Genomic DNA, 19096 nt, shown 5'->3' on the forward strand with positions numbered 1-19096 from the left:
AATATTTTTTTGCAATTTTTGTGTATTTTTCAAATCTCATTTAATGCAGTATATAACTGAAGTATTTGTATGGTGTCGAAACATTCTAGTTGTAACTGGTTGAGCTAGAAAGATGCGTCCTTCTAAAAGGACAGTAGGCATATGAGCATACATTTTGAGGAATAATTGTATACTATGCTTACATGAAAGGAAACAATGTAATTGTTGTAATTTACAATTATTATTATTATTATTATTATTATTATTATTATTATTATTATTATTATTATTATTATTGTTATTAACAAATCATTACGTTATTATTTTATTATAGTTTCTTTATTATTACTACTAATATTATTCTGAAGAATGATGCATTGTGGCTAAATTCGTTTTTACTCTACAATGCTTTCGTCATTGAATAGTACCGTATTGCTATTGATACGTAAAAAGAAGTAATAGGCGAAAAGAGTGTTGAAGTTTCGAGGAGGAGGTTATATTGGGAGAGAAGTGACGATACATATAATGAAGCAGTTGCTGTGGCAATGTCTAAAGACAGGTTTCAGTTCATTTTCTAAAATCTACATTGTTATGTCAATGACAATTTAGAAAGAAAATAAGACCTCTTCCAAAAATACTAAATGAAAAACAATAGAAAGTTATGTCCGTTTAATACCGCCCTCCAGAACGTCCTACACTTGTAAACAGATCTGCTGTGCAAATCTGGCTTTCAGATATATCTCCCTGTGAAGCAGACTTGAATAATTTCAAAGGAAAAATTGTTCCCGAGCCGGGTATCGATCTCGGGATATTTGGCTTAGCGAACAACGCTCTGCCGACTAGCTACCCAGCAACTACACCCGACACTGTCTCAACTTTTCTATTCATATCCACACACCTCAGTGGGCTGACAAGACGCCAGAAACCCAATTTTGAGTGCACACGAACTCTGTGTGGTATTTTTTAGGCTGCATTATAGTCTGTATTTGAGATGAAATTTCGCCCGTAGCATAATTTTCAAACGTAGATAGCATTTCATGCAGGAAAAATCCACTAAAATTGAAATAGCGAAACAATTTCAAAATATATGTAGATATTCCTACTGTCCTTTTAAAAGGACACATAAGTTTTCATCATTGTCATGTCGCAATGAATAGATATTTCGAACGCATTGTGTTTTCAGGTTATATTTATGTTTATTAGGAGTCATTTGCTCTACAACAATTTGTAAAATAATTCCGTACAGTAAAAATATTTAACATTCTTATCTGATTTGCGTCTCGGATGCCATAGCTGAAATAAACGAACAATTCTCACGACCACATCTCAAACTCAACGGTGACCAGAACTCTAATTACCAGTCTTGCCACACCTAGCAAGCCTCTAATTAAGACCAGTAATAGTGACACCTGTGAAAAATCAAATGCGTTAACTATAGGGAGGGTAATTTGAAACATTGACAACTGTCCTTTTAATAGGACAGTAGGCATATCTGGGTTAGTCATTAAAATAACACATTTATTTATTTAGCAGGTTATACAAAGTTTTAACGTCCTCCTTCGCCCACTTTACTGTCAGTTTAATTTAATTCCTCAATTTATCTGCTCTCCTTGCCTCGTCTTGTTAATCCTTTTTTCTCTCATTAATCCGTTGATCCTTTGCTTCCAAGAGTAAGTTTAGTCTTGCCAGGTTTCCTTCTTCCTGGTGGATACCAGGCCATAACTTCCGATATACCTCTTTCTTTTCCATTCTCGTAGCATGTCCATTCCACCCAATAGGGACCTTGTCACATTCATTTTCTTTACACGACTGTAGTTTATCTCCAACTCTATTTGAGGTATACAGAGTCCACCATTTATAAGTCGCCCCAGTATCTCACTTTGCTGTTTGTTTTTGTTAGCGGGAGGACACACATCGTGTGCCGGTTTACGGACGATATGCTAAGCGTTGAATTATACGTCACTATTGTATTATGAACTCGACTCCAGTGAGAAGTTGTCTGTCTCTGTAGTTATGCGATATCATACGGTAAAGTATGTTTTGTTTCAATTTGAAACAGCGCACATTTATTTAACCACTGTTTTGTAAACCACAAAACCTATAAAATAGTGTAAAAAGAATGCTGGAAGGAAAGAAAGTTTATTGAATGAAATAATATTGTTCTAAGAAATATTTTGTCAATTAACTGTTTACATACAATTTATTTAGCATTATTTCGGTCTATATTTATGTATGGTATTATAGGTGGGGGGAACTTATAAATCCACACTTCATCCGTTAATTTTACTAGAGAAAAAAATATTAAACATTTGTTTAAAAAAGCAGAACGATTGCTCAACTGAACTGTTGTTTAAACATTTCAAAGTTTTCAACATTAAACAAATTTATTATTTTATAATCCGTGGCGCTACAGCCCGTGAAGGACCTAGACCGACCAGCCGGCTGCTGGACTCACACCCACATGTCGAAGCAGCGGTGGACGATCATCCAACCAAAATGGAAGTATCGTGTGGTTAGCACGATGATCCCCCCAGCCGTTATAGCTGGCATTCGCAACCGGATTTCGCTACCTATCGTGGCTCCCCAAGTGCATCGCGATGCTGGGTGGGCACCGGTCTCGTACACTGGCCGAAATATCGTGAGAAAATTTATTCCCCCAGGAGGACTCGAACCAGCACGCATTCCGTAACCCGAGTCCTAGGCAGGATACCTTAGACCGCGACGCCACGGCGCGGGACAATTTATTATTTTATATTATTAAAATATTTTCACAGAAATCTTAATAACTTTGAAAGGTATATACATAAATATAGAACTAAAAATATGAATTCTCTGCGTTTATCTGAACCTAAATGTAAAACCAATGCAGCTTTTTATCATAGCACGAGTCAAGGTCCTAGATTATTAAACAGATTTTATTACAATATTATTTTAACCACTGATCCTCTACAAATTAATAAAAAAAATAAATTGTATTGAATTTATAGTTTGGGTTTAAAGATATTTAACATTTTTAATGTGTAATGTATTCACAATCAATTTTATTTTTGTTTGTGTTGGAATCCCTTCCTGAGCACGAGTCTTACTCATTCAGGAGTGGGCTAGTTTACATTATATTATATTAACTTGTATTCATTCGAAATTTACTAGCAATAAAATAAATAAATAGACGTGTTCGGTGACGTGATAACATGATTAGCAGAGGTTTGTGGTCTGGGTGATCACTGATTTAAAATCAGTACGATTCTTATCTGTGAAAACATTGAAGGACAAAATGTATGAAAATAATCCTCATACAATAGAAGAATTTAAAGATAATTTCGAGATACGATAACTAGGATTACACCGGTTGAACTTCAAAGAATGCCCCAGAACTTATTAGAGAGGTTATGATTCTGTATGGACAGTGTTGGAGGGTGTGTTTAGGCTTTAATGTAAAGGTGGGAGTGAAATTAATTAATTTTCTGTTGTTCATACACCGTCATCCAATGATTTCCACTCACGAAACCTGCTTGCTTGCTTTCCGCCGAGTATTCCGTCGGCATAATTATGACGAGGGCGGGTGACTTAAAAATGAGTCGCTTTCTGCATCACGAACTTCTCAAAATGTGCTAAGGTTGTTGCCATATTTACTTTTTGCGAGAAAGCATTGAACTCTTGTGGTAACGCTTTAAATGAATATCTACTAAATACAGAATGTAGCTCGTGGAAGTTGAGTTTTTTTTTCTCGTGATAAAATAGCGAGGAGAGTGTCCTAAAATTTCCTGTTGTAAGGGCTATGTATTTTCATAATGCTCACTTGTCATTCTGCACTTCAGAAGTTTAAAACGCTTCCGAGAAACTCCACTTACGATAGGAGGGCGATAATGGAGCAGACAAGAGAACTTGTCGCTTTCTAATTCAGCACACCTGTGAACACTGTTCCAAGAGTACAGACCCCGTTCGGCGACCAAGAACAGACTTAGTTGCATACTTGCGATACGGCGTCCAAAGAAGTTTTATACGGCGGCAATCTCTTCTTCCACTTAGCTGTCGGTATAGGCTTAAAATCTTTCTTGCAACATTGAGATGATTACCTTCTGTAACTTAATTGAAATTGCTTGTACTGTTATATATCATACAAAACTTAAATATTAGACAGCGTATCTTTATATAAAATGATATGATATGATATATGATATGATATGATATGATATGATATGATATGATATGATATGATATGATATGATATATGATATTATATGATATGATATATGATATGATATGATATGATATGATATGATATGATATGATATGATATGATATGATATGATACGATACGATACGATACGATACGATATGATATGATATGATATGATATGATATGATATATGATACACTATCTATCAAAAAGTAATTGGACATTGTTTTTGCCCCTTTACAACCTCGTGGTACCACCTCTTGTTGCTATGGCAGCAGCCACCCTGTCAGGCATGCTCTCCACTAGTTTGTGTAGGATATCCACTGGAATGCGTCGCCATTCCTCTTGCATCATGGCACTCAGTTGGACAATGAAAGTTGGCTCCATGTTTCGGCGGCTACTATGCAGTGGTATGCAGACAATAATGTTTACCGGTTGGATTGGCCTGCACAGAGTCCTGATCTCAATCCCATTGAGCATCTTTGAGACGAATGCACCGGCGATTGAGGTCTCGGGAGATGCGGCCAACTTCCATTGTCCAACTGAGTGCCATGTTGCAAGAGGAATGGCGACGCATTCCAGTGGATATCCTACACAAACTAGTGGAGAGTATGACTGACAGGGTGGCTGCTGTTATAGCAACAAGAGGTGGTACCACGAGGTTCTAAAGGGGCAAAAACAGTGCCCAATTACTTTTTGGTAGATAGTGTACCTGATGATATGATATGATGTGATATGATATGATGTGATATGATATGGTGTGATGTGATATATGATATGGTGTGATGTGATATATGATATGATATGATATGATATGATATGATATGATATGATATGATATGATATGATATGATATGATATGATATGATATGATATGATATGATATGATATTACATTTCAATATAATATACACCTGTCTTGAATGTATCTTCCCCTTTAAACATATTCCAAAACTATGCATTTCTGGGACTTCACATAGATACCAATCATGCTTCCAACAAAATATACTTTTAATGAACCTTTTTTCTGCAAAATCGTTTCGTTTTTCACTGGCTCTTCTTTTTCCTGGAAATTGTACGTAATAATGCGTGACCTCGCTAGCATTCCACCTGGGATAACGAATTCTACGAACCGGGGAATTTCGTACTGTCCTTTCGAAATACATTACCATGGTTACGAGCGTGTGTAGGTGGAAGAATGGAAAGTAGAAATACTATATACATGAAGCAAGTGTCTCCTAACATTATCAGTCATAGTTCTGCGCTTTCGTAACAACTAGTGTGCGTGTTTAACTTTTAAGTTCCCTGGGTGCTATATTCTTGTTCTATTAGATTATTCTGGCGAGCGTAACCAAATTGGAAATTTTAATGTTATTTAACGACGTGCTAACTGCAAGACTCAGGTAATCGATCCAAGCAGGTTTGTAATGTACGTCCGAGCGCAGCCTACGAGCACGAGTCCCGATCGTTACTTGTAGCTCACACCAGTTACATGCTAGATTGTTAAAATCTTATATAAGAAGTTAACGAAAGCGTTTATTCGTTCATTCCCACCACATTACAAGTACAGACCTTCTCCACTTCCGGAAGACATCACAGCTATATTCTTTTGGGATATTTTATCAAAAAACTTGATATACAAAAGTAATGGTGGAGGGGGTAAAAATAATGTTTTGAGCATGTTTTCAAAAAATATATTTTTCATTTTTTATACGAGAAGTCTTTCTTTTTTTTTAGTGGCAGCATATTTATAGGGTTACTTTTTCATTTTTGGTTTCTTCAGATTTCAAAACGTACAAAATAATTATTTTACAATTTATAAACAAGTTTTTTAAAAATTTCCTCTAATTTGTAATTCAAATGTAGGCCTATTTATAGGCCTATTTATTTAATTCATGGAAAATGCAATCCTCAGTATAACATTATTCGAAAAATAAATGAAGCTTGAGTAGATTTTTAAAGGGCTTAACGGAATGTCCCATTTATTTTGGCCTCCCAAAATAACTTCGTACGCAAGCACCAAACGAAAAATTGTTTCACACGAAAGATGTACAACTGAAAGGGGAGGTAACCTTGTAGCGTTATTTTATTAATGAGACACAAGTACTAATATTGTTTATTTAAATGATACTTGTTTTTATTATTCAGTATTTCAGTTAAGCTCGTTAAGACCTGTCCAGAATGTATCACAGTAGGTCATTCTAATAAACAGAACGTTAATAAACTGTACGTTATTTGGTGCCTCAACGGCATGGTTCCTATGCACAGTACATGCAAAGGAAGCGATTTGACTAAGTTGGTGTAAACAATACGTAGTAGGCCTACATTGTAGATACCCAGGGTCGCGTTACCCACTTCACGTAGCTTTGGTTTGCAGTAAACACATGAAACCAAATGTACCACAGACCACTCATTCAGTCATCATTGTTCAGCGGAATAAAAAATAACTACGTGTAATGGGTTAGGCGACCTGAGTATCATCTGAAATGTACTACGTATTGTTTACACCAACTTAAAGTCAAATTACTTCATATTATGCACAGGGACCATGCCATCAAGGCATCAATAACGTTCTGTTTATCAGAATGACCCACCGTGATACATTTTTGGAAAGGTCTCGACGAACTTAAATGAAATGTATAATAATAAATACAGGGACATCATTTTATTTTTACTAACATTTTTAATATTAACTTGCCTATACCTCTGGATCAACGCCGTTTGCTACCCCGTTCCACGACTGGAGTTCGATGATACTGGCTAATATACAAACAAATCACTTTACTAGGTATAGAAGGGAAGAAAAGTAGTTCATCCATTTACGTAAACTACGAAATATCGCGATTTTGAGTTTGATCATTTTCATTAGGTTTTTGTTTGTTTAATCAAAATACAATACAGTATTAACAGTGAGTGCTTTTACTCACGAACTGAGCTGTCCATGCGGACATATTCATTATGCAGTGTATACTATACTGTCTACAGTACATTAGCGTACAATATAGAGAATGAAGTTAAATTGAAAAATAATCATAATCTGGGTATTTAAACATGTTTTTGAAAATGGTGGCCGTTCATTTCGATACAGGCTTCAGTTCTAATGTGCATATTATAGAGTATTGTACCTAATCTAAAATACCAGTTTCGTTCTTCGTACTAGTAACTCATGTTGAAATAATTCCGTACCTACTCTACAAGAGGGTACCTTAGGTACTGTAAATTCAATCTTCACTTCTGCCCCATCCGAAAAGATAAAATTACTCAGACATACTATCTACTGACCGTCCAAGTGGTTATGTCGAAGGGTCGTAGAAAGGGAGGAAATCACGTGACAGTTAATTACTTAACAAAGCCCTTTTATTTAAGTTGTTTTAAACAGTTGTATAATATTCATAGACGTCCAATTCCTAACAGAAATTAATGTTCTGAGAAAGGAGATAAGAGAGCCCAGCCACTAGCTGGCGAATAAAAGCTGGTGGAGGAAACCGGGATACGACGTAGGCAAATGGACAACAGTACGTGTGCGAAAATGATTCAATATTAAAAGCTCTTTCGTCACTGGAAAACGCGAACACATTTCTGGAACGTACTGTTTACTATGACCGTAAGGCTACTATGACTGTATATGCGGCCTTGGTTCTGTGTGGAGGACGGTTGAACTTCATTAGTAGAAGGGGTGGGAGTGAAGTACATTAAAAAACTCAGGTACAATGAAAATTGAAGTAAAAATAAAATGATGTCCCTGTATATAGTGTCATTTAAAGAAACAATGTTAATACGCGTATCTCATTAATAAACAATGCTACAAGGTTGCCGCTCCGTCAGTATTATTTTCCCATTTCAGTCGTACACCTTTTGTATGAAGCAATGTTTCATTTGGTGCTTGCGTACAAAGTTATTTTGGATAGTCAAGATAAATGAGACATTCTGTATATTAAATTCAAGATATTACTAGTGGCTTGAGCAGCGACTCCTGCTTTTGTTTCTTTTAGTGGTTACGATATTCATTGAAAGTTCAAGTTACTTGTAACCTATACTGTGGTTGAGTGGTGAGACTTCTAATCTGTCACGCAGGCGGCCCGGGTTCGAGTCCCGGTCAGGTCTGGGATTTTTCATTGAAAAATCCACAGTGACACTTGTGGCGGACAAGGTCGCAGTTGGAGTTTTTTTCGGGATTCTCCAGTTTTTCCCCATATTAAGCATTTACATAATTCCGTCTCCATTTCTGGCGACTCACGGAGGGGCCTGGCCTAGGAACGAGGAGAATTGCCTGCCCTACACCTGGGTACGCGGCGAACCTTAGTGTAGTCAACCGATGTGGGTTTGGGAATGCGCCTAGCTTGAGGGTTAGTACAATAGATCTTAATAGGTCGCAGTGCTGGACCATAGTGTCCCTCCCGTAAATTCATTTCAATTAAAGTTATTTGTATTATGATTATGCTAAGATGATTCTCACCTATTGGTGATCTACGATTGTAATCGTATACTTATTTGAAATCACGTAACCATCAACAAATTAAAGGTTCCACGCAATTAAACGGGTTCTACGAATCCCCTGCCATCTTCTTTACTGCAAACGTAAGAGTTTGTCATATTTTTCAAAAAAGTATAATCCAACCATCTGTTAACAAAGCCACATAATTCTTCAACTAAATGAAACGTAATTGGCTGATAATTTACAATTGGAAAACTGTAGGCTTATCAGATTATCGCTGTTTATTCCCGAGTTTTTCAATTATTTTCAACCATCTTCCACACTTGAACAGAGGAGTATTAACCAGTAAAGGTCCGAATCGAGTTGGAGAAAGCTGAAACGTACCTAACATGTGACATAAGGTGTACAGCCACTTCCAGTACGCTCTCACCCATTGTCGGTGTTTACAGTAGTATCAAGTGAATCAGAAGTATTGTGTAGCCATGTCAGGCGTATTATTTCAAGCGTAATTAAAATCTGCGATTCGGAGAATACTGATGCTGTACTTAGTCCTATACGTTAGAGGTCTGCAGGGGGCAAACCCACTGGCCGGGATCGGGTTGAAATTCACTTAGCCCACAGCCTAATATATACAATCACGAAGCTTTAGTTTCGAGGTTGCTAGGAACAATAGACTGTGCCGATACTATTTCGCATTTTCTGTAATGAGGCGATATTAGCGATCCTAGTGGTTAGCAACTATCTATGGATGCATATTTACTACGTATTAAGCTTCGTGACTGTATATACTAGACTGTGCTAAGCCTATGCTTGTTGGATTCAGACTGGGTTCGGGCCTTAAAGAAACGCAAACAATTTTCCTCATGAATTATATACTGATTAAATAAATAATACAGTAGTTATTTATGCTACAAGTTCGTAAAGGTTCTCTTTTTGGTATGAGTGTAAGTTTTCACTAAATCGTGTCCTTATTAGTGCTGCTGATCGATCAAAATATTTAATCGATTAACTATTTCGAGTTTTGGTCGGGTTGAAAAATGTTTTAATATACTGTAATACACAATTATTGTTAAATTTAACTTGTGTTTGGTGATAAACATAATATTAAATGTTGTATATCTGTATATACTGTATCGTTATATTACAAAACAACTATTTTAATTACTTACTAACGTATTTATTATGAGGCTTATAATTTATTATCAATTTCTCCGGGAAATTTTGAGACAAACATAAATAACAAAAAGTATGAAGGCTCACCTAGTTAATACTGCTTCATCCTTGATTTTAAACATGTGAGTGCATTCACATGCTCCAAATTAAATGCCGCTCTACATTTAGTCAAGCACTTCTCCACGATCGTTCAACTTAAATCCAAACGTTTCACCGAGTTTACCTCTCAAATTCTCATATGACATAATGGAGTTTATACTTTTCACAAACCACAGAAAACTGATTTTTTTTTCTTTTTTATCGAACTAAACACACAACCTCCATATACAAACTCAGTACAGAAACACCAACTGCAAAAGTACAGCGGTCAAAACAGAAGACTGGTCCCTGTTGTAATCGAATTACCAGATTTTAGAAAGAGTAGGAGATGGCTACGCTCTCACTTGTACACAGTGTAGACATGACTATTTTATAAGGAATGAGGGGGACGAATCCCTGAAAAATATGTATTTCATATGCTAGAAAGATGAGCTGACAACAAGGTGGAAGTTTTCATGGAAAACCATAAAACTTAATAAAGATAGACTATATCACTGTCCTCATATCTCAATCTCTTTCTGAAGTGTTTGTGCATAGATTTTCCCTACGCTACCTGGTTTATAGTTAGAAAATAACAGTACTATTGTGCTTTTAAGTAAGCAATTTCCGAGAGAGAAATATTGCCGGAATTATTAGTATGAGTTTGTATTAACAAAATAATAATTAATATCAACTACAACCGATTAATTTTAATCGACTCAATTATTCGATTAAATATTTTTCATCGATTAATCTTGAAACAGAAATTGATCGATTAATCGATTAAATCCCATAACATTAGTCCTTATACATCTAAAATTATTCAAGATGGGAAGTTTTGAAATAAACACGCGGTATACTACTGTGTAATGTAGATAGTAATATGATTACTAAGATGATGATGATGATGATGATGATGATGATTATTATTATTACTACTATTCTTATAAAGTCTAATACTATATAGTACCTAGAATTATTGGTGGTAGGTATCTTTAGCACTTTAGAAAACATTGCGGTGAAGGAAACTGCAACCTTAGAAAGAACATCAGACACTCATCTCATGGCCGGGTGAATGTGCACTCCAGCCATTACGAGAATGTGAGGACATAAAGGAGCGGGGAACGAAACGAAGACGTGCACGCATCCATTAAACGTCCGGAAGCACGTCACAGGTGTTGTCATGACGACCAATGCAGAGTAAAAGCCTAAGGTTGTTCCTTCATTGTTGCCACTATAGAATTCAAATTAACTGAAGTTATAAAATAATCTTAGTTATGGGAAAATAGATTTAGGTTATGTAGAGCATCGGCTCCAATCCCTCAGGGATTCCTTGAGGTTTATTTTAGACTGTGAGACGGTTTTCTAATATTTTTTATATGTAAATTCAATTTAATTCCACAATTTTTGTGGTAATTGATGGATTCTAAAGAGTTGTGCCATAATATATATAAAATAATATATTAATTGTGGACTATACATAACTTATATTCATAATCATTTTCGTTTTTAAAATGTTCTATTCAAGTGGTCCTTTTCGACGAAAAAGTAGGCTAAATATCATCTTTTAAATGTTTCAGACATCTTTGAGCCTTTCTCTCTTAGTCGATAATCCAAAAATTCGTAGACGTATATCTGTATTTATTAATTCCTGTAAAAGTATCCAATTATTTTTTTAATTGTCAGTTTTGCCAAGTATGAACACAATTTATAGTTGTGAAATGTAGCAATTTATTTTGTGATATAACTAATAAATAATTTGCAAGTTTCCCTCTGAGAAGTAAAGTCACTTATTATATTACATAAATACCGTGTGACACAAAAGCCACTTAAAATTGGCTTTTCTTTAAGGGCATAGTCCACAGTAATTTTTCTTTAAGAATTTGTGTAAAGAAAAATAAAATATTGATGTAAAGCTCGGAATAAAAATTATTCGGAAAATTATTTCTGGCATAAAAATATTTTACAGTACTTGAAAGGAGCCGGATAGTGCTGGAGTATCCTTTAAATTTCTCTCGTGAATTATAGTCTGGTAACATCCTTTGTAAATGTGCCTGTATGTGTGTGTTGTAGGTTTGAGAACTTTGTGTACTAGGTAACATCTGTTCTTCGAGGATTCTTGTTTCTCTTTCCAGTTACTCAGCCAGGGTTGTATGGGCGGAAAAGACAGTTTCAGTGGGAGAGGAAAAAAGTTTTAATAACTTTTAGAGTTGGAACAAAGTAAAATATGGGGCTTCTTTTCTACACCAAAATGAAAGTTCCTTTTGAATGACAAAGCCTTAATTTTGTAATGCGTCCGCGAATTGTTAACATAAGTTCTACACAAACGTGGGGGAGGAATTTTTTTCCAGCGTATTTCCCCAATGTCCCATTTATTTTAAAATCATGTCTGTGTTGAATATTTGATTTGCGTTGTACTTTTAGAGAACTTTTGATTGATATTGGTTGATGTTCATTGAGCCTACACAAGATCAATTAATTTTGCAGATTTCTAAGAATTGAAGTCCATTGCTGTTACAGAGACACATGTGAAGAGGAATTAATTTTCCCAGTGTAAGATAATAGATGAAGATTTTATATTGACAGTAAGTTGAATTGAGTTAATCATATACTAATGAGTAGTGCAACCCAAAAGTATAAAAAGGATAACAGCACTTTAGACATATGGTTGCTACCCCAAACATGATTTTGGTTATCAAACTGCCTCGATGAAACAAATGTTAGAAGCACAATAAAGCATAGTTTTTAAAAATAAAGCATAAAGGCATAATATTGAAAATAGAGCATAATTCTTGGAAAATGAACTGCCAGCTTCAATGCACTATTTATAACAATTGTGACCAACAATTAATATTAAAAATACTCACATTAACAATGAGAAGCTAGTTTTTAAACAATGGAAATTTCAAACTTAAGAATTTAAGTTATATTTTAAATTCTAAACTACAGTTATAGTTCTGTGAGGAACAGAACAACAATTAAAAAAAAAAAAACATTATGGAGTGCACGTTTAACGGTTTTATGGCTAGCTCACACTTTGAATCAAAAGGGTTCACATCTATTTCATATCAACATGCCGAAAACATATGTAACTGCGATATAAAGAGTTCGCGAGTTTCCTACAGACAATTTTGTGGCTGAAAAGAAGAAACTTCTGTGTACCCTATGTTCAGAGTGTATTAATTTAAAAAAAAATCACTGCCGAGTGATGTAAGGGGTTGTTGGACAATAACTTCATTTAGGTCAAAATTACGTAAATTATTACTTAACAAATTAATTGCTGATTAACATTTATTACATATAATGAAACTAACATCTGCCCATTATTATTATTATCATTAATTTCTTTAAATAGATTTACAAAATCTCTAATAGCAATTACATTAATATTCCCATTATAGAAATATATTTTAAATTTATATATATATATATATATATATTTTTTCTCCCTGTAACATAGTTCTAGTAAGCTTATATTAAATTAATTTCATCATTTTACTAGCTATCTCAAATTAATTATAATTGTTTGAATGAAATTAGCTCATAAATTAAGTTATTACTTTACCTTGTAGGTTTATCTAAATTTAAATATATATTGAAGCAGTAATTAGGAGAGGGAGAGACCGATTTATTAGCGAAGTGATATCTCCATATTTCTATTACATGTATTCGCGGGGATGTTCTGGCGACTTCGTTAGAATTAGCTTCCTCACACAGGTGTTTCGTCACTTGTCAGCATCGGACAGATTTAGGGCCACGTTGAGCGGGGTTTCATAGAGACTCGATGAAGCATAAAGCCGGAGTTAGACTGGACCCGTGGGAAAGATACTGCCAAGCTTGGGTTTTCCAAAGAACGGGTATTCTTGTGAGATATACAAACTAATTTGAGGTTATGGGAAATCCAAAGTCTAAATTTAGAGATGACATATTTCGCGCCCAATAAGAAGAGATCTTGGTCCAGCTTATGAGGTCACTTTGGACCAATAGGGAATAGATTTTAGGCCAGTTAGTGACGTAGTTTTTAACCAATAGAATAGTTAGTTTTAGCGTAGGATAGGTTTTTATAAATAAGGGTGACTGGGAGCGGAATTGACGACTACTATTCCGCTTCGGAGCGGAGATCATCAAAACAACTTTACTTCGTGTCGGCAGCCCTACATACAGGGCAGAATAACTACTTCGTTTGGCGTCGACAGGACTACTATTTCGCTTCGTGTCATAGTGTACTGGACAGAATATTGAATTTGTAGTATCGGATAGAGCTTATTCAGAGCCGCCATAGAGTCGATACAGAAGTGCGACCAACGATTGAATTATAAGTCAGCCGGAAATACATATTCTAGGGTTTACCAAGTGGATACTACAATGAACTTATAGTTTTGAAGTTTACGCTGCCTTTTATTTAAGTAGCCGGCTTGGTATTATTCCCGACATCACCCTATACCACAACAGTACCTCGGCTACCCTGAGTGAATCTCACGCAACATCGAGACGCACCCACCCTCAAATGGCGCCCAACGTGTGGTCACAATAACCACTCAACAACGATACCACCCTCAAATGGCGTCCAACGTGGGAAAACAACAACGAATCCACCCTCAATATGTAGTCTACTAGTTGTTAAAACTTAACTGAAGAATATTGCTGGAGAACCTTTTAAGTGTAGTGTAAATATTCGTAATTTAAATATGTATTGTATTTGTTAAGGCTGTTTGAGTGGAAGAGAAGGCCTTATGGCCTTAACTCTGCCAGCGAAAATAAAACATTATTATTATTATTATTATTATTGTGCAGAAACATGTGAAAAGTTCTAAGCATAGATCTCGGAATCAAAGTGATGGACAGGGTTCAACTTCAAGTGGTCCTAGTCTAGACGGCATTTCGGAAGGCGGTCAGGTGCTATATGCGCCGTAGTATTTCTGGTATGTGACGTGACAAGCTTATACAGTAGAACCAATCGGAATCAGTCTTACTTCCCGAGTTTGTTTGTTCACGTGTAAGTGTTTCAATACACTGAATAAGTAAAACTAACATTTACTGTGTGTGTAAGATAAATAAATGAAAGAAGATACTGTAAAAAGATAAGTATTACACAGGCAAGCGCGGAAAATAGTGATTAAGCATATAATTATTTAAAAAACGTTGACGACCAGAACGCTGCCGGCCATCTTGATGCTGGCTGCAACGTTGCCAATGCCCAAGAAACAAATGCAAAAGCATGTGGTGTGGGATTTACAACCGTGCAAAGAATATTGTTAGTGAAGAAAGAGGGTTTGTTTGCTGTCATGCTTACAGTAATCAAGGGCTGTCATTATAGTCTTTTGATAAGTTAAATTCTCTCCTGCGCTATTTGTATTGCACGTGCGCGTGAATTACGATGTGACAATGTTGTACGCTGCAGTGCTCTGTCTCTCTCGACGCAAACGTTAGCAGACTACCGCTTTCCGAATTGCCGTCGACCCTAGCAACATACGTGCCAGTACCATACCTCAAGTATGGCAACGTATGGAAAAATCCAAGGATAATATGAAAGATATTATGGAAGCATTCACTTCTGCTGGTATTCCATTGCATGTCTTTCGTAACCAACGATTTCGTCAGTGGATAGCAACAGCTACATGTATGCAGCCGACTCCCAGTGAAACCACTCTAAGAAGGTATCTTGCAAAGTATGCTGAAGGCGACTTTCAGGAAACTAAGTCAAAATGTGAGGGAAATTCTGTCTATCTAGTGGTTGATGAAACAACAGATATAAAGAATCGTAAGGTGGTGAATATTCTTGTAGCTTCACTGGGTGTTGTGAATGAAAACTCCCGTCTTGTGAAAAACAAAATTGTTTAACACTGCAATGCCGATGTTGTAGTAAATTTAATACTTGTTACACTACTGGTGTTCACAGAAGCAATTTCATTGTTTTAATATCACATAGTGCACCATTTATGCTTTCTGCTGGCAGGCGACTGGCTGGAGTTCCACCTCAGCATTTACATTCTACATGTTGGGCTCACTTATTGCATCTTTGTACTGAAGACATTAGATTTTCACTAAAAATTGCTGATGAATTCATTGCAGCTGTTAAGGGTGATTTAGCGAAAATTCCAGTTAGAAGGGAGAGATTGCTGGACTACCTAAAAGAAGCAGGAACATTTGTTCTACCTCCAGTTCCTGTAATAACTCGCAGGGGCATGGCTGAAGGCAAGAAAATATCATTGCATCAATTTCAATGCAGTCAAACATTGGATTGATTTGGAAGATGGTGGAGGCAGTGCTGCTGTAACAAACTTAAAACGACTGGTTGAAAATAAAGAACTTTTACTTCAACTCAGAGATATACTGTATCTAAAATTTATGATGGACTCTGCAATCAAATACAGGTTTTGGAATCAGATAATTAAAATGCAACAGAGGTCTGGCTTCTTCTATCATCAGTTCTTCAGATAGTTCAAAGTTCAGATGCAACGTGTAAAAAATTGGCAAGATATATGAATGAACGTCATCCTGTTCTAACTGTAATGGTTAGCTGACAGAGTCGTCTAACGGTCTGTTTAATGTTCTTCATCTATGACAATATTTGCTATCATAGACATTTCTTCTTAATTTCGCAGAGTTTCCTCTGTGTCTATGGTCGCTTTGTTCCCCTTTGAGCGTCTACAAATATTTGTCCATTTATGTCCTTGTTCCATTTTCACTTATCAGAAGTTAGATAAAGCTATATGATTTAAAAATGTAATTGAGAGTAGGCGTGCACATGAATTAGTAAATTAGTTCTGTACACATTGTCCGCCGAGTTAGCTCTGTGGTAGCATGTCTGCCTTCAGACTAGCCGGCCTGGATTCGACTCCCGGAAGAGTCACAGATTTTCGTGTAAAATTTCTACTTTGGGATTAGGAGAGGTGGCGGTGCACAATTTCTAATCACTAGATTGTCCTCCAATATGTCTGGGTTAAATCCCAAATCTCTCCGTAGTGCATATGAAGAGAAGGCATATGCCACTGTTGATAGTGATTCGTCCGTTGGATGGGGACGTTAAGCCTGACGGCCTCCTTGGTGCTATTCGACAGGAGTAGGCTACGTGTTGGTACCGGGTTTCCCCTTCATCATCATCATCATCATCATCACTATCACCATCACCCATTCCCTATACTACACTTACAAGCTCATTTACACATACACTTACCTTAGTACACGCCATAACTCTCCAGATACACATCATGCACAGCGTGACCCGCCGAAGTGGTGTATAACTTAAACTTTCTTGTCGAAAATGAACCAAGACTGTCAATACATAGCTTAAGACATAGAATGTACATAGAGAGTTATATGGCATTAACACTGATTGTCATTGTCCAGTAATGATCGAAAAATCTCAGTTAAGCTTTGAGCGCTAACATTTCAAACTTTCAATTGCTTCTCCTGCAAAATGTATTCCAAATGACATCCAGCATTCTTGCAGTGGACTCTTCATATATATATATATATATATATATATATATATATATATATATATATATATATACTATTTTACTTTCGAGAGCTTTATTAATACGTATGGTGAGGCGTATTGAAGGAGGAGGAGTGGGAAAAATCCAAGCGCAATTTAGACGTCGGTGGCATAGTGCTAACGTCACACTCAGAGTTAAAGTTTAACTTTGATTATGAATGGCTACTAAATTTTGCTTGGACCCTCTCATTCAGAGACTGATTATCTGAAAAATGAACTTTCCAGCTCCATTCCCCTTTCAACGAATATCACAATAATGATTTCATCCCACTCAGCCGAATTTAAACCCACTAGCCTCCGTTTATTTATTTATTTGTTTATCAACATAACACGCAAAGCCCAATTACAATGTTCATTACTTAAAATGTACAGTTCCAGTTCACTGCATGGTAACTAATACGCCTCCGAGGAAAATTTCTTATTCCTGCATATAAATTCTGTACATGGAATTATCAGTCTACCCACTATATTTACCCTCGTTTACAATCAAAACATCTACCATTATTTTAACAGCATCAGCTTTTTTTTTTTATTATTAAGAGAGCTCGGATTCTCAGCACGTTTTATCCCCTGTTATTAAATTTGAATACTTAAATACTTTTATGGGTTTCACTCACAATGGAGCATAAATAATGTGAAGTTTATTGGACTTAAAAATGCCCTAAAGAAATGTAACAAACTAAATTGACCTAAATAACTTTTTTTTAACATTAGAGCGCCAAAGTATGTGAATTTTATTGTAGTGGAAAGTTAAATTTAGTCATAAGACTTTCCTTCATCCACATTTTATCATTATTTTATGGACTGAATGACATGGTACTTTACAAGAATACAACCACCACATAAGCACGCACTCTCTCTCTCACACACAGTCTTTCTGTCATTCTCTCCTTGACAGAGGGAAAGAGAGAGAGAGGATTATGTGAAGCAATGTATTGTTTCCACAGAATTTTAACTATCGATGTACTAAATCAAAATTCACTATTGTGTCGTTTTACTGCTGGTTATTTAATATTGGCGCAGAGAATACCATATCCATTCGTTATGCAACTTTGTTATTTTTATCTTGGTTACGTACTTGATAAAACAACGGCGAAAGATTAAAGTTCACATAATACAGTCAGATAAAAGTTATTGAGTAATAAAATCAGGAAGAAAATATAGAGAGCGTGTACTTTGAATATCAATCGCAGCAGCAATCCAGTACTCTGGAGGTATAAAATGGTAGTCAGAGATACTAAATTATAAAATTGATGTTAACAACTCATTAACAATGATTCCCTGTTAATACTGAGTGAACAATCCTCCGCGCGCCCGCTTCCACAGGTTGCGGGTCTTGGACGAGTCAAGCCGATAACCACGGTGAATGTGTGTCGGGTCTATGGGCAAGCAGATGGTGCGTTGCTGCTGTAGACAATTTTCAGCAGGACGCCAAAATGTGCATGACGAGGAGCGCAGTGGGAGGCCAACCATCATCACAGACGACCTTGTGGAGCAACGCACCATCTGCTTGCTCATGACGTTAGGCCCATAGACCTGGCACAGCTGACGATCAATTTCAATCGGCGCTATGCCCTGTGCATTCAAAAACTTTATCACTGACCGCACTTCACACTCGGCGGGAGCTGAATAGGAAAGCCCATTTTCAACAAATGCAACGAAGCTACTGAGAGCACTCGGGAAGTTCCGCTAGCGCATGCGCCATGCCAGGACACTACTCTATCACGTACACGCAGTCGCTTCGCGCAACA

At 36.3% G+C, this 19096-nt stretch overlaps 1 protein-coding gene across 1 annotated transcript in view; it reads right to left on the bottom strand.

Moving 5' to 3' along the window:
• wake (wide awake) overlaps positions 1 to 19096 on the bottom strand; it is an 883946-nt gene that overhangs the window by 393241 nt on the left and 471609 nt on the right. The gene's annotated exons all lie outside the window — the stretch shown is intronic.

This window comes from Periplaneta americana, chromosome 6 (genome assembly GCF_040183065.1).
Source record: "Periplaneta americana isolate PAMFEO1 chromosome 6, P.americana_PAMFEO1_priV1, whole genome shotgun sequence".
In the NCBI taxonomy this organism is placed as follows: domain Eukaryota; kingdom Metazoa; phylum Arthropoda; class Insecta; order Blattodea; family Blattidae; genus Periplaneta; species Periplaneta americana.